A 16296-nucleotide genomic window follows, 5' to 3' on the forward strand; every position below is an offset into this window, starting at 1 on the left:
TATATTTTTCAGAAATTAAAAAAAAAAACTAAATTAAAAAATCGAATTTGAAATTCAAATTGTGGAGGGGGGTGGGAGGGGGCGTTATTTTATTTTAAAAAAATTTGGGCTTTAATTTGCCCATGGATACTACGGGTACACCACAGTGTACCTACGGGTAACTGCAGACCTGCGGACCCGCAGGGCTCTGTGGGCCCCTCTCCATAGGAGATTTTTTTTTTAAAAAAAAATTTAAAAAAACTTAAAACAAATTAATTTGTTTTTTTTTAAATGTTTTTTAATAAATAAAAAAATAAACTTTTTTCTTTAATAATTTTTTATTAAATTTTTAATAAAAAAAACTTCAAAAATTAAAAAAAATCATGTATTGTTTTTTCTCAATAAAGTTTTTTTGTCAAATTTTAAAAAATAAAAAAGTTTCAATTTTTTTCTTTATTAGTTTATTAATAAAGTTTTTTGGGGGCATTTTAATAAATTATTTTTATTAAACTTTTAATTAAGTTTTTAAAAACAAAAATATCATGGAATAAGCAAAATTGGGAACATTTTTTTCTTGTCCACTTCACACTTGTCTTGCAGCGCTTCCAACTGGCAGCCAAGGGGGGGAGGGGGGGAGGGGGAGGCGCTATTGCTCCTATATTTTTCTTGGTGACATCCCAATCGGAGGTATATTTATCTATTGTATTCTACAGGGCTTCTTTGGTGGCATCATCTTCATGTTTCCATATTTGCATTCTCTTGCATGAGCAATGTTATACTCGCACTATCATAAAGTGCCACACCTCTTTGTATCTTGTCTTTGATAACATATTTGATGTAATCCTCTTGTACACGTAAATTATGAATATCTTGTGAGACTTGGTGCATAGCTCCAGTTGAGACTTGGTGCATGGCTCTTATTTTATTTTTAAAAAATTTGGGCTTTAATTTGCCCGTAGGTACTGCAGGTACACCGTAGTGTACCTGCGGGTAACCGCAGACCTGCGGACCCGCAGGGCTCTATGGGCCCCTCTCTGTAGGGGATTTTTTTTTAAGTTTTTTTTAAAAAAACTTTAAAAAATTTAATTTGTTTTTTTTTAAATATTTTTTAATAAATAAAAAATAACTTTTTCTTTAATAATTTTTTATTTAAGTTTTAATTAAAAAAAAAAAGTTCTTTCAAATTTTTTCTTTATTAGTTTATTAATAAAGTTTTTTGGGGGCATTTTAATAAATTGCTTTTATTAAACTTTTAATTAAGTTTTTAAAAACAAAAATATCACGGAATAAGCAAAATTGGGAGCAATTTTTTCTTGTCCACTTCACACTTGTCTTGCAGGGCTTCCAACTGGCAACTGGGGGGGGGGGGGCTATTGCTCCTATATTTTTCTTAGTGACATCCCAATCGGAGGTATCTTCATCTACAGTATTCTACAGGGCTTCTTTGGTGGCATCATCTTCATGTTTCCATATTTGCATGCTCTTGCATGAGCAATGTTGTACTCACACTATCATAAAGTGCCACACCTCTTTGTATCTTGTCTTTTATGACATATTTGATGTAATCCTCTTATACACGTAGATTAGGAATATCTTATGAGACTTGGTGCATGGCTCCAGTTGAGACTTAGATTGTACACATTTGTGCATGGCTCCTGTGAGACTTTGATTGTACCGGTATTTTTGCTATTTACGAGTATCCAGTTGATGCTCAAAGCAGGTTGTCTCCATGTGTGATGTTCATTTTGTTGCAGTGAGTGATTCATTGTCATCGACCTGGTACTTGGATTTTGTCACACTTTGACATCATTTGTGCAGCATTGGCTCTCTTTCTTCCTAATGGGAAGAAGGTATTTTGGTCAACATCATTGGACCATCTTTGCATGAGATTTTACATTGAGGGGGGGCTTCAAGGTCTCTTCTTCTCTCTTATCCATCATTGAGAGCATTGTGTGCTTTTATCATCTCTCTTTTGGGGGGGATTTTTTTTTCCATGTGGTTTTTCTCTCTTTCTCTGTTTATGGGAGATTGCATAATTTGCATTTGTACATGGGTACCTAACATGGCCTAGTAGCCAGGACCCATCTTGCATTGCTTAGTTGCATTGTAGACTTAAGTGTATTCCCCTAAGTTGCACTTAAGGGGGGTGTTTGTGTAATTATTTATTCATCTTGGATATAATTACACTTTACTTAAGTTTACTTAGGTACATGCACAACATTGTAGTTTGCATATGAGACACTTAGGGAGATGTGCATACATTGGGAGTGTGTATGTAGGAGAATTTCCACCTTTTATGGTATGATCTTGTTGTTACATTCCACCTGCGGTGGGTGATCCACCTCATGTGGAATATTTTACTATTTCTCTTACCTACCCCTATCTACCTTTGCATCTCATTGAGTCACATGTCACCATTGTGTGCTCTCTTGTCTCTTAGCCTTGCCTTTATAAGCAGGCTTATTCTACATTGTATGTAACAATAATCTTGATGATCCGGTTGATCACATTTTGCATCATTGATAGGAATATAGTTTATTCTTGTTGCATTTTGTTCTCTCTTATTTGTGCTTTCCATTGCCTCTAGATCTTGGCAAAATCTCATAGATTGAAACAAGCCCCTAGAGTCTGGTATGCTAGATTAGATAAATATTTGCTAAAATTAAGATTTAATTAAGTTGTTGCTAATTGTAATTTGTACTTAAAGATTGAGAATGATAACATCTTGATTGTTGAAATCTTTGTTGATGATATTATCTTTGGAGGAGATGATAACTTGAGCATGAAGTTTGCTAGTGATATGCAAAAAGAATTTGAGATGTCTATGATTAGAGAGATGAAATTTTTCTTAGGTTTGTAGATGTCACATATTGGAAAAGGTATATTTATATCTCAAACTAAATATGTGAAGGAATCCCTAAATAATTTTGGGTTATATGACTCCAAACCTATTGGGACTCCTATGGTGACTCGTTGTAAATTGTCTAAGAATGTTGAATCTCTGAAAGCTAATCAAAATTTGTACATATCTATTGTTGGTGGACTGCTATATCTTACTTAGAATAGGTCATTCGTTATGCATGTTGTGTGCATGGCTACTAGATATCAAGCTGATCCAAAAGAGAGTCATGTCACTATTGTTAAGAGAATATTCAGATACTTGAAGGGAACTATGGGCTATGGTTTGTGGTATCCGAGGAATGATGATTTCATACTATGTGCTTAAAATGATTCTGATTCAGCTAGTGATTTATGCAGAGGTATCTAGTCCACCCAAGCAATAATCAAAACCAAATGGATTCAATCAACTATGGCTTCTTACCAACAAGGTTTACTAACCTTCTTCCTTCTCTAGGTTTCACCAAGGTACTCAAACTTAGGCCTCAACTTCAAAGGTTTAATACTACACCTTATAGGGCCTCAAAATGACCTATTCAACATGTTCCAACATTTTTCATCCACCTACTTGACTGGTTCATCAACAATCCTTTACCCGGGTACTATCTAGGCTTTATCCTTGTAGCCCTTCAAACTAGGTATTTTGCCCTTTGTTCCAAACTTTCCTAAAACAATTTCCAAATAAATTACATATTAGGATACCCTTTTTAAATTTATTTAACATATTTAAAAATCAGATATCATTCTTTTGGACCAACTATACGGACTAGTACCCTGCAACTCTTGAATTTAGGCCTAATTACCCCGCTTTTACAAAGGAACCCTATTGTAAACTTAACTCAAAAACTATAGAACCAAAAATAGTCTTAGGAAATTATTCCAAAACAATTATTTCCTAGGTTTTAGGTTCTTCCATACTCATTTACCCCTCCAAACACTAAACCCTCATTTCTAGGCTTGAAAACCTAGGGCTTCTTCAAACTGACCTCTCCAAACACTTCCAAACTCAAAATAAGGTTGTTCAACCTTTAATTAAACATATATTAACACATTCCATCAGAAAAAAATGCCCTCATTAAGAGAAATATTCAGATCCAATATATGGTACCATGCACCCCCTACTCACACAACACACAACTTTTTAGAATAAATTTTTTTTCTAGGTCATTACAATGGTCTTCAGCTTTTTTAGAATAAACAGTCATATTATCCTAGTAAACTTCCAAGATATAATAAATCAACCCCTCAAACACTACATCCATAGCCCTTTGAAATGTGGCTCCTGCATTTGTCAGTCCAAAAGGCATCCTAGCATAGACATAGGTGCCCCAAGGTGTGGTGAAAGCAGTTTTGAACTTTTTTGCTTCCCTAACTTTGACTTGATTATAGCTTGAGAAGCTATCCATCATAGATAACAATTCATTTCCAGTGACTTTCTGCAAAAGAGCCTCCATGTTAGGTAAAGCATAATTATCTTTTAAAGATGAAACATTTAAATTCCTAAAGTCCACACACAATCTGATATCACCATTCTTTTTTCTCACTGGGACCAAATTGGACACCCATGTTGAGTGCCTTATGGGCTCAATAATACCATCATTTCTCATTTTCATCAACTCTTCTTTCATCTTGGGAGCCAAAGTAGGGTTTATTGGCCTTTGCTTCTGTCTGAAAGGCTTTGCATCAGGCTTCAAGGGTATCTCATGTTGGAACAAGTCTTCCCTGTATGCCTTAAGGTCATCATATGACCAAGCGAAGACATGCATGTACTTCCTTAGTAGATTAATCAATATTGTTTTGACTTTTGGTGCAAGCCTTTTTCCAATTTATACTTATCATAGATTGCTTTCACTTCCCAAGTTTATTTTTTCAACATCCTCACATCCTCTTGAATTAGATCTGAAACTTGCTATATCTTTATCATCAAACATTCTTTCAAGCTCTATCAATCCTTTTGGGATTTTATTTTTTTTCATCTGCAACACCTCTTGCCCAAGTACAGTCCCCTTGCCATCCTTGTCCCCCACAAGTCCATTCCAATCAATCCGCTGGTGCTCATACTGATTCTCACAAAACAAAAACTTTAGCAAATCCCTGTCATCATCAAATACTTGCCAACTCTTTATATTGTCAGGGACTGATGGTCTAGTCTTGATTTCTACTTGGGTAATATCATCAAAAGGGATATCATTATGTTTGATCCCCAGGTTATCCATGAAGTCTGCCAAAATGTTATTGGCCCTTTCAATCCAATTTATGGAGAAAGCATCAAAAAGTTCAATGTAATCCCAAACCTCGTTCCTGTAGCTTCTTAATTTTGCATTTTTTGTAGCAAATTTGCCTCTAATTTGTGAAACAGCTAATTCTGAATCACCATAAACTATTAGTAACTTAATGCCATGTTTATTTGCTATTTTAAGTCCTAATAAAAGGGCCTCATATTCAGCAATATTATTAGTACACTCAAAAGCTAACAAGAAAGAATATTTAAAATATTTTCCATTAGGTGAAATAAGTACAACTCCTGCTCCATTTCCATCCTTACTACAGGCGCCATCAAAATAAAATTTCCAAATTAAATTTTCACCTTGTTTAACCGTTTTTGTAATTTTATCAACTTTTAAAGGTTTAGAAATACTTACCTAGTTGTCCATATCTGAGTGGCAAAAACAAGTCATTTCATCAGGATCAACTTCTTCTATGAGGTAGGGAGATCTTGGTTCTCTGTTTATCCTCACCTCTATTCCTTTCACTGGAATAGTGGCATATGACAAGTCAAGTTGGACATGTCCACCCACCAAGTTAGACCATTGGCTGGACAACAACATCCCATAGTTCACAGGCACTTGTACAACTATGATATTTGTCTTGTATGCAGTATTTGGGCAGGTTGGGAATCTGAACTCAATGTCCTTCATAATTCCTACTATAGGAACTAACCTATTGTCCATGGCATAGCATTTACTATAAGGTGTATCAACATGCATTCCCAATTCTTTCATGATGTCCTCTGGCATGATATTTACTGTTGCTCCTGAATCTATCATGCAATATTTTAGCATTTTTATGTTTATCAACAATGTTAGATAGATAGAAAGGATTTACTTGAGACAACACCTGGGACATGAATGAATTACTATTTGAAGTGGGCTTACTTACTTGCTTCTTCTCTACAGGCTTAATTAGTTTTGGCATTTCTTCTTTCTTGGACTGTTCTGGCATTGCTTCCTTTCCCTTTTTGGCATTTGCATCCTTACTTTTGAAAGTGTTGTCTTTGTTCCCATCTGGTTTTTTAATTTTGGCAAACATACTTGTTGGCTTGCCCTGCTCATTATTTACATTCCTATTTCTCAGTTGATAATTACTCTTAACTTGTTCTAGTACTGCAATAGTGAAGGATTTCTTTTCTTCCTCAGTTAAGCTTCTTAGTGAAGGCATTGTATCATCCTGAAACAATCTTCTCAAAGCTGGAATGTCTTCATCATCATCATCTGAAAAGACCTATTGTGTACTGTAATGTTGGTTTTCTCTCATTTGCTGCACATCAGAAAAATGCTCCCCCTCAAATGAGTCTTCATCTCTTCCCCAATATGGATCAGATGAAAGTACATTTACAGTAGGTTCGCAGTCCTCATTATGATTTTCCTCCTCTATCAAACCTTGGGCAATCATGCACTATTCAACAACATGAGGTAAATTACAAACATCACACCATGGATATTCATCTACAAAATTTGTGGCCTTCTTCAATGGATCAGGAGTTTCTTTGCTTACATTAGACTTCACTGGCTTCCCATCCTTCCATTTTGTGTTATATGGCATATCATGTAGTCTCGGTCTATTGTAATTCATTTTTTTATTGTTTCTATATGGTGGCTTTTCATTAGGATTTTTCTTACCCTTTAGGTCCTTAAGCATGTCCATGATCTGAGTAAGCTCATCTTTCTTAGGAATAGGTATTGTACAACTTTGGATCATCTCTCTTGGCAACCTTCCTAGCAACTTTCCTGTTATTCTCAATGGTAGCAGCTATCTTGAATGCTTGTTGTAGAGTATCAGGTCTATGAGACAAAATCTCATAATGGGTTTTGCTGTCAAAAGAACTCAAATAAAATTTAATCAAAAATGAATCAACAGGTCTGACATCTCTGGGTATTCTATTTAATACTTTATTAAATCTTTTATTAAACTCGGATACTGATTCATTTTGATTCTTCTGTATACTTGTCAATTCATGGGATGCAAATGAAGGATCATTGTGATCTCCAAATTCTTCCAAGAACAATGTTAAAAATTCTTGCCAGTTGCCAATACATCCATCAAGAAGGATTCTATACCATTCTCTTGCATCTTCTGTCAAAGATTGAACAACCAACTTCATGAATACATCCTCATGAAAAACCTCAAATTCTTCAATGGTATTTTTTACATTAACTACATTTTGTTCTGCTGAATCAATTCCATTTCCTAAGAATTAGGGGATGGCTAATCTTAAATCATTAGTGATCTGATTTGGATAACCAACAATGCCAATGAAATCCAACTGCCTGTATCTTTCAATGATCATAGGTCATCTACCAACCTGATTGTTGTTTTGGTTGTTCATATTTCCTCTGTTGAATCCACCATTTCTTCCAGAATTACCATTTTTCCCATTGTTTCCACCACCATTATTATTGCCATTATTTCCATTATTACCTCCATTGCCATTATTGTTGTTTCTATCTCCACCATTACCATTTCCATAATTGCCATTCTTACCTCTATTATTTCCATTATTTTGGTTGCTTTCATACCCATTACTTCTTCTATTATTATTTATATTGTTACCCCTATTTGTGTTATTCCAGTTTCCATCATTTCCCCCATTTCTATTTCTTCCTCCATTATCTTGGTTGTTTCTTTGCCTTTCTTCACTTTGATCCCTATGCACATCCCTCCATCTTCTACTTCCATTTAATAGCGGGTTATCAAAAGTTACAAAAGGCTGCTCTATTCTTCTCATATGAGGGGGACTATATTTAGGAGTTGTTGGCCTACCTCCCTCACCTTTTCTTTTGTCTTCTATCCCTTTTGACCTAGGGCTTTGAATTGTATCTATTTGTAACCCTAGTTTTTTCAATACCCAATCTAGTTGTCTCCTAAGAGCCTTTGCCATTTTGGATTCATCTCCATTTAAGTCAGCCATTTTAAGTATGATTTCATCCCATTGCCTTTCCTCTTGTTCCTCAGCAGTCAGGGTTTCATCATGGCCAGCATTATTATCTTTTGCATTTAAGGCATAGAAAGGATTTTCCTCTATATTTTCAAACTTATCACCAAATGAAGAGCCATCCTCTCTGCTAGGAAACTTCTTATAACCCCCAAATGCCATACTTGTTGTTGATTTCTTTTCTTTGTACCTTTTCTTTGGAATAAACTAAACAATATTATCGTGTCTCTTATGCAGAGACCTTCTCCCCTGCATCAATTTTATTGATAAATGCCTAGGGGTTTCTCTTACTTTCTCAAAATACCAACTATTATTCATGTATTAAATGTAGAGTCATCACCTCCTAAGAGGAACAATATCTTTTATTAATCTACTAGGCTCTTTCCTCTAGTAGAGTCTAAAACAAACCACCAAAGACTCTGAATACTTCCTAAGACAACTCCCCAGCAGAGTCGCCAATCTGTTGGTGCCCAAAACCACAGATTGGAAAACGAAAGACTTGCCTAATTCTCAGTTGATCCAATCAGCATTGGCCAACAAACAGGGATGGTCGAAGACCAAATCCCTTTGCACTTTAGGCTCCACTAAACCTAGGTGGGTGTACCTTACACTCTCAAGCACAAAAGAGGTTTTTTTAGAGTGAATTTAAACTATGGGAATTAGCAATTGCAGGGATGGCAAAAAAGGTTTTCCTGCAACTATTCTAACAGAAGTGCTTTTTATTGAATGTTAAAACTGATAAAATAAGTGTGAATATAGTTGTGTTATGTAAAAGATTATTGTTAGGACTTTAAGCCATTATGAATAAGAGCAGTACTTATAGAAATTAGAAGATTTGTTTCTTTGATAAGGACCTAATGCATACAAACTTATTTAGCAAAGATCAATAACAGACCAGTGTCTTTATCTGACAGTTAATGAACAACTTTGTGGACAAGAATCACTATCAACTCAAGAGACAATTATAAGACCATCACTGTGAAAGTTTCATTATGTGTTGCATGAACAATAAAAACCCAATTTTAAATTCAATACAACATCATGTGATAGCACATCACAGCAAATCTAAAAGATTTATCAAGAGGACATATGATTCCATCAAACACAAAATTTTGCATAATGATCTGAAGATAAAAACATGAAATCTTGTATATTAACTTCTGGAATAAGAATGTACACAAAAACTGCACTTACAAATACTCCAATATATTCAACTTGCACAAAATAAACTCCTCATTCCTATTAGACCTTTCTAAAACATAACACGTCTAGCCCAGCCAGCTGCAGAATATTATCTATCTCCTATGATACAAAAATGACTCACTACATATATGTGATCTAAAGGATTTAAATGAAAGGACACACCCTTTCATCTTGTTAAACTAAACTTGACTAAAACCTAACACCTAACTACTTAACTACTATACACAAAATATAAAAATTAGTTCTGGTCATCCAGTTTTGTATCACACTTTTGTATGTGCTCCAAATACTTGTTGTCCTGGTTCAACTTTCACTTTTGCACACCCTCCACAGACTTCATCTTTTTTTATTTAGTTGACTGTGTATCTAAGATCTCTATGACTTTTATTTTCCCTTGTGAACCAAAAGCCTCTATGATTAGATGCTTGGATTCTTAAATTACCCGCGCTTCTTGTCTGCAACTTCAATGTTGACGGCTGAAGAAACTATGAATAATTTTGGCACAAAAATTGTTTCTTTATGTTGGATATGCAACGGCTAGAGTCTGTAACGATCAAAAACTCATCAGATTTTCTTCGTGTGGATCCAACCCAACTGATCACGAGCATTAAATAATGGTTGTTGTATCAGACATTCTCTGATCGGTATAGGTCACTCCGATCAATCCATCGAATCTCACCCCGGTCGTTTCACTTTTTTCCTGAAGGCTTGACTTATCCTGATGGATCCACCTTTCCTTTCTATTAGTCAGCTTTTCTTTATGTCACATCGGGGTATGTCTCTCCGATGAAACCTCCTTCTGTTTATTTCTCCAGTCACTCCATCGGCCTTCAAAATGAATTCACTTAATACTTCATTTGATGGTCCCATGACATCTAACTTTCTTTTTGATCGATGTAACTTTCACCGATTGATTCATTAGGCGTCAGTGTAGTGTATTTTCCTTGCTTCCAATAGTTATAGTCTCCCCAATAGATCCGCCCTTTGTGGCATTCTTCCCATCGGGCATCAACACAACTCTAAAAATGTTTCTCCGGTAGCGTAAGCTATCCCAATGAGTCTTCTTGCACCTTACTCTCCTTATCGGGTTGTTGTGGTCTATCGACGTAGGCTTTCCCGATGTAGTCACTTTGTTTGTGTCGATCTCATCTTCCTCATCAGGCATCAGGATAACCCAAAACACATCTCCCCGACAATGTATGTTATCCTGATGAGTCTTGCTCCCTTTCTTGCTTGGTACCACTTTATCGGAGAGAGTCTCTCTGATAAAGTCACCTTTTCCATTTAGTGCATCGGGTATCGGGGTAACATAAATTAGAACCTCCTGATAACCTGATGTCATCACTATGAATACATAGCCCCATCGGTTGTCGGCTAGAGGTCCACCAATAACCCCATTGGGTATTGGGATAACATTTTTTCCTCGTTGCCGATAGCGTATGTTACTTCGATGACTCTGACTTCCTATCATATCATCGTCGTAACTCGCCCTGATGGATTTCCACTTAGTCACATTTTTTCCTTCCGCTCTCGCTTTAGGAAACACCGTCAGCATGAGTTACTCTGATCAACATACTCCTTTCTCCTTGTGTGATCTCATCGGGGTAACTTATGCCGATAAGCAAATTTTTTTCATTTTTTACAAAAGAAGCCCCTCTCCATGGATGCAGCTTTTAATAACCATACTATAAGATTTATCCCACACCATTTACAACTTTGAACATTGGTGCAGGGGCACTAAGCATGAATACAACTTGGAGGACACCATGGAAGCATGACAAGGAGGTGTATGGGTCTAACAGACTCAATTATGATGTCTTGAAGCCAATTATGGCATTTTATTATAATGATCCTAATGTAATGATTAATTGTCCTAATGGACCTAATAAGGCCATAGGACCAAATATAGGATTTCATGGGTATAGAATTGGTAAGGGTCTCAAAAGTGTTTATAACTATTTGATAAATCATTTTGATCCTTTAGAAGTCATTAGGTTGGGGTAGAAGTCCATTTCATAAGAGTTTTAAATTCAAAAATTTGAAAATAGTGGCTAGTGTCATTTTGGAGGGAAAAGCTAAAAACTTGTTTGTTAAGCATTTTAATCATGAATAACTGATGGATTTCAGTTTGGGAAATTAGGGGAAGGTATTATAAAACCTTGGAATACCATTTTGGTGGGGTTGGATGATATAGTACAGATGTTGTACGGATTTAATAGAAAAAGTGAATAAAACCTTCATTTTCTTGCAATTTCTTGTGTTTTGTTGCTTGAAAGTGATTGATCTTTCATGGTATAAGCCTTGGTAAATCATTGAGCATTGTAATAAGTGTTTTTGAATGCTTTTGTAGAGGTTTTTGATCAGATTTTTCCATTTATTGCTGGCTGTATTTAAATTTATGGGTTTTGCCATTGGCATTGAAGACACAAAATGCAACTTGGAGCCATTCCTTGAATGTAGGAATCTGATACTCATGGAATGGGCTCCCTATAAATTGTAAATTATTATTCTAACAATATAACTTTCAGGAAGAGTGGGTTTGCAGGTGATCACCATGAGTTGGGTGAAGGAGAAGTGAGTAGGAAGCATAGCAAGCCTATAGCAGCAGAAGATCTACCTTAACAAAGGGGTAGTTTAATGATTGGATATGTCTAATATGGTCTAGGAGAAGGTATATGAACCTTGATAAAGTTGCAGAAGTGCTGAGAGAGTGGTTAATCAAGAAAACCTTGGTTTTGGAGCCTATTGGTGAGGGTTTTGGGGTTTGCACGTTAAACAAGATCATAGAACCTAAAAAATTGGATTTTCCTTGGTTTGGAGTCATAAAAAAATACTGTTGAGAGTTTAAAGGTTGGGGGATAAGTATTTTATATACTTGCTTTGTAAAAGTGTGGGTTTTTACATTAAAAATAGTCTCAGTCTTAGGACAGCAAAGGCATGGTCCAAAACAACCATACCTAATTTTGATATATGTTGTAGTAAGCCGAAAAGGGTATCCAAAAAGATTTTTTTTTTTTGAAGTTATTAGGGAAAATTTGGAGAAACTGAATTAATTCAACTTCAAGTGGCCTAATTGGGGCTTTAGGGCTAGTAGTAGGCATAGTGGGGTTTAAGAGCATGGAGAAGTCTTGAAACCTTAAAACTAATTGAAACTTGTTGAATTGGGTTGGAATAAGTGGTTGAAGACACTAGGAGTCTGTTGGGAAAAATGGTGTCTCAACCTTGCATTTATGTGAGGTTACTATTTATAGTAAGTTTTCATTTGAGCACGAAATGGTGCGAAACTCTCCCTGAAGCTTCTGGTTGGCTAGATAAGCATTCCGGTAAAGTTGCGTCGCAAGGTCACAGCTAGTTTTGAAGATATTAAAGTTTTCGTCTTGGAGGGGTGCAATAAAATGTTTAAACTTAATTTTGGGGACTTTAGAGGCTCCGAAATGCCCTGAAAAGTTGTCGTAACCGGCAAAGCGGGTTACGAGGTGATAGAGCACTTCGCGAGCTTTCCGGCGCTTCAAACGGTTCGTCAATCGGACACCCGGTTCTCAAGTTATGGCCTCCGGAAGTTTGTACTCCTGAAATAGGAAAAATAATTTGTATCGGATACATAAATGAGCTGTAAAAGGGAGCGACACATGTTGATGTGTGCTTTAACATGTCATAGGGCATCTAGAAGGGAGATAAGGTCGGCTACACCTTATTGGGTGGTTTTAGCCCATGGTTTTGTAATACCGTTTGACGGTTTCTTGTATTGTATCTCCTATTTATGAGGTGTGTGAGATAGAGGTTGTGTGAAAGAGTCTTATGGCTATTGAATTGCCTCTGAATCTCTGATTAGTGGTACTCCTGTGAAGAGCTTGCTCTGCAAGTATGTTGTAATCTGTTTTGATTGCTGAATAAAATATTGAGCTACTTTTGGAGGGTGGGGTTTTTCTCCCGAAAGGGTTTTCCCCACGTAAATCATTGTGTTGTGGTATGATTGCTATTATATCTATTTCTATTTTCTGTAACTGTTGTAATGATCTGAAAAAGTTTTGCATTACCCTCCTCTCAAGGTTAGTGTAGGAAGTTGTTTCTGCTACTTAACTTCCTTACAAGTGGTATCAGAGCCTGATCACCTTTGGTTTCAATTGTGGGCAGTTGGGTTTTTTGAACTAATCCAGATTTGAGTGGGAGCTTGTGCAGAAGACACTCTTTGATCTTGTTGCAGGAATATTCAGATGGCGAGTTCGTCAGGGAGAATAGAGGTGGAGAAATTTAACGGAAGTAATTTTGAGATGTGGAAGCTGAAGATGGAAGATCTGCTAATAGATCGAGATCTTTGGGATGCTATTGATGCGAATGTCCAAAGGCCCTCAGATCCTACTGCGGCAGCTCAGTATGATGTTATGGACCGGAAAGCCAAGGGTCTAATCAGACTGTGCTTGGCAGACTCTGTTCTAATCAATGTCCATGAAGAGAACTCTGCAAAGAAGCTATGGACTAAGCTTGGTGAGATGTATCAAGTGAAATCTTTATTAAATCAAATTTTCTTAAGAAAGAAACTGTATTCCTTGAAGATGGAAGAGGGTGGATGAATTGCAGACCACCTGGAAGCATTCAATATGATTGTGGCTCAATTAGTATCCGTCGGTGTTAAGATGGATGAGGAGGAAAAATGTCAGATCTTGCTTTGTTCTTTGCCTGATTCGTGGGATTCTCTTGTTATGGCTATCGGTAGTACTTCTGTTGTTTTGAAATCTGAAGACGTGGTGGGTGCCCTACTCGGTGAAGAGATGCGAAGGAAGGTATCCATCAGTTCAAAGGAAGCCCTAACTGTTCGTGGAAGACCTAAGGAGAAAGGCAAGAAGAATGAGAAGCGTGGCAAGTCCAAATCCAAAGGGAGATCGAAATCTCCTGGAAAGTCCAAAGTCATTTGCTGGAATTGTGGTAAATCGGGTCACATCCGTAAGGACTGCAAAGAAGAAAAGAAGAAGAAAAAGAAAAAGTTCGATTCTGATTCTGAGTCCGACAAGGAAGATGGCGATGCATTTATTGCGGCTTTGGCGACTCATACAGGTAATGATGCCTGGCTAATTGACTCAGGTGCATCTTTTCATATGACTTCCAATAGAGATTGGTTTTCTGAATATGAAGGATTTAATGGAGGTAAGGTGTACTTGGGTGATGATTCACCTCTAGACATTGTTGGTCGAGGTAAAGTTAGAATCAGGTTTTCTGATGGTAGAATAAAAAGGATTAATGGTGTGCTGCATATCCCTGGTTTAAAATGAAACCTGTTATCTGTGAGCAAACTAATAGATTCAGGTGTGCAGGTAGTCTTTTCTGAAACAGGATGTAAGATGATTAAGGGTGCTATGGTAGTTGCTAGAGGTGTCAGGTTTGGCACTTTGTATAAGCTTGAAGCATACACTGTTGAGTGTAATAGCACTTCTGTAAAAAGTAAATCTATGGATACTTCACTGGAAGATTTGAAGGTTTCACCTTCAGCAGATGGAAATGGTTTTTGGGTACCTAAGGGTGCTCTTTCGTCTGAAGCAAAGTTACCTGCAGAGAAGACTATGTTATGGCACCAGAGACTTGGCCACATTGGAGAAAAGGGTCTAAGGACCTTGAAAAATAAAAATCTTGTTGAAGGTTTGAATGACTGTAATCTTGACTTTGATTTTTGTGAGCATTGCATTTATGGAAAACAAAACCGCGTTCAGTTTTACTCGAGTTCTCATAAAACTTGTGGTGTTTTGGATCTTATCCATTCTGATGTGTTTGGTCCAGTAGATGTCTCTTCGATTGGAAAATCCACATATTATGTTTCATTTATTGATGATTTTAGTAGAAGGACATGGGTTTATTTTCTCAAGAGTAAATCTGAAGTTTTTAGTCGTTTTAAAGAATTTAAAGCAATGGTTGAGTTGCAGACTGGAAAGAAAATAAAATGTTTGAGAACTGATAATGGCGGTGAGTTTTGCTCTAATGATTTTGATAGATTCTGTAAAGATTGTGGAATTAACAGGCAGAAGACAACTCTGTATTCTCCACAGCAGAATGGAGTTGCAGAAAGAATGAACAGGACACTGATGGAGAAGGCTAGGAGTATGTTGAGTGGTGCTGGTCTCGAACAAAAGTTTTGGGCTGAAGCTGTTGCCACTGCTTGCTACCTGATTAACAGGTCTCCTACATCAGCTCTTGTTGATAAAACGCCTATGGAAGCATGGTCAGGTCACAAGCCTTCATTGAGACATCTTAGAGTTTTTGGTTGCGAGGCATATGCACATGTGCCAAAGGAGAAGCGAACAAAGTTGGAGAACAAGGCTGTGAAATGTATCTTCATCGGGTATAGTTATGGTGTGAAAGGATACAAGCTTTGGGACCCTGTTGCACAAAAGGTAATTCACAGTAGAAGTGTTATTTTTAGAGAAATTAAGTCTCCTTCTGTTACATTGCAGCCAGAACAGACTAAAAAAGAAGATGTGATTCAACTTCCTTCTACACCTGAAAGAGTTGAATCGAGACCCCTAGATAGGCAAGAATTTGAGGAGAGCTCATCTAGCTCTGAATCTTCAGAAGAGGAGGAAGAACCTCCAACTCAGCTTGTTCGAAGGTCTACAAGACATAGACAACCACCTGAAAGGTATTCACCTGATGATTGGAGATGTATTTTTGCTCTGAATACTAGTGTGGATGAACCAAAATCTGTAGAAGAGGCATTAGGTATGAATGATGCAGAATCCTGGAAGATTGCTATGGAGGAAGAAATGGCAGCATTGAAAAAGAATGATACATGGGATCTTGTACCATTGCCTGAAGGACGAAAACCTGTTGGTTGTAAATGGGTGTTCAAGAAAAAGATTGGTTCAGATGGAAGCATTGAGAAGTATAAGGCAAGGTTGGTTGCAAAAGGCTACTCTCAGGTTGAGGGTGTTGATTACGGTGAGATATTTTCTCCTGTTGCAAAAATGACGTCCATTAGATTTTTGCTTTCTATTGCTACTGCTTATGATTTAGAGGTT

This window comes from Cryptomeria japonica, chromosome 6 (assembly GCF_030272615.1).
Source record: "Cryptomeria japonica chromosome 6, Sugi_1.0, whole genome shotgun sequence".
In the NCBI taxonomy this organism is placed as follows: Eukaryota; Viridiplantae; Streptophyta; class Pinopsida; order Cupressales; family Cupressaceae; genus Cryptomeria; species Cryptomeria japonica.